Source organism: Aplysia californica, unplaced genomic scaffold (genome assembly GCF_000002075.1).
Source record: "Aplysia californica isolate F4 #8 unplaced genomic scaffold, AplCal3.0 scaffold00011, whole genome shotgun sequence".
Lineage (NCBI taxonomy): Eukaryota > Metazoa > Mollusca > Gastropoda > Aplysiida > Aplysiidae > Aplysia > Aplysia californica.
The window spans coordinates 791849-793549 of NW_004797281.1; the positions used below are offsets into that span (position 1 = coordinate 791849).

At 41.0% G+C, this 1701-nt stretch overlaps 1 protein-coding gene across 1 annotated transcript in view; it reads left to right on the forward strand.

Moving 5' to 3' along the window:
- The window catches only part of LOC101857159 (protocadherin-17), a gene marked incomplete in the record, with an annotated part of 62339 nt that overhangs the window by 25267 nt on the left and 35371 nt on the right, over positions 1 to 1701 (forward strand).

Genomic DNA, 1701 nt, shown 5'->3' on the forward strand with positions numbered 1-1701 from the left:
CTCTCTCTCTCTCTCTCTCTGTCTGTCTTTCTCCCTCTCCCTCTGTCTTTCTCTCTATCCCTCTCTCTCTCTCTCTCCCTATCTCTCTCTCTCTCTCTCTCTCTCTCTCTGTCTGTCTCTGTCTCTCTCTCTCTCTCTGTATGTTTATACAGTGTGGCGAGCAAAATTTGAATGCAGGTTAAAACACCAGTCTCGCTATAGTTGAGTGCACGCCCAACCTTTCACTTTTTGACCTTCGTAGTCTGGTTTCGAATAGAATCAAATGAATAAACTCCACAGTGAGCTGGAATTACGTCAGAGCGCACAATCTTGGATATTATAATAATATAATGTCTATGGGGAGGATGTTCTGTAGACATCTATGAGTCTCCCGTGTCATAAGTGTACCTATTCACCTTGTCTGGTGTGCATGAGCGCGTTGGATAGGAATATTTTTATTAATCTGGCTTGGGTGTACTCATCAAACGAAAATCTGCTCGAATAATAAGCTTTGGCCACTACAATAATTAATGTACCAGTTGACATCGGCCTGGGTAAAATAAAAGTCGCGGGGGATGCCCTGGGTGGTTAATGTTTCCCTGACTCCATATATCCAGGTCTTTCTCGGTCGCCCTCTAACCTTGTTGACATCGAATTTTTGGATGGTGTGTTGGTTATCGGAGGAGATGTCTGAGCAATTTGATTCTTTGGTGTTGGATGTGATGCATGACATCATCTGTGCCGACCATTTCTCGGATTAATGAGTTTCTAATTGTCTGGTCTGGTCTTGTTTACTGCTTTTCTTAGGCATCGCATTTCACATGTTATAATTCTTTGCTCTAATTCTTGTTTGTGGTCCATGTTTGGCATTGATAAATGAGTGTTGGGATGAATATGGTGTTGATCACTTTGAGTTTTGTTGTCATGGGGATATTAGGATGTTTCAGTAGTGGAGTAAGCTGGCAACTAACAAAATTTGCCTTTTGTACTCGTGTTTCAATTTGTCTGTTAAGTCGCCCATCCTCTGTGAATATACTTCCGAGATACTAAAATTCTTGGACCTGTCTGAGACTGTTGTTGTTAGTGTGTATCCTGAGTGGTCCTGGCTTTCTGCTTACTTTCATTGTCTCTGTTTTGTTGATGCTGATCTTCATGTCGTAGTTGTTCCACAGCACAGCCTCTAAATCAAAATCTATCACAGACTTATCCACAACACATGTGCCAATCAGAATCAGACCTGCCGTTTGGTAGCATAGTATCTCTAGCTCTAGACCTAAATCTATCACAAAGATACATCTTCTAAGTCTAACTACCACAGAAAAGTAACTCTCTCTCTCTCTCTCTCTCTCTCTCTCTCTCTCTCTCTCTCTCTCTCTCTCTCTCTCTGTAAGCGATCCGCAACGTCTCAACTGTAGGCGCCCAAAGAAGATTTGCTTATTTCCGGCGGGGGATCAATTTTTGTATCATGGAAAACGAAATATGTCTTGAACAATGCCTTGAAATGACGAACGGGAAAATCGTAAACGGCCGATAGTGTTTTCTATGTTTCTTCTTTGTTTCTCTTTTTTTTGGCGAATGCAAGCACTTACTGATTTTGATAGAGACTTAGCTTGGTCTTTGAACTACCTTCGGTAATTTTTTCATGGTTGTACGTTCCGTACTTTTTTTTAGCTATAGAAAACAAACATCCACATGTGCGCAATTACATACATATATATATAT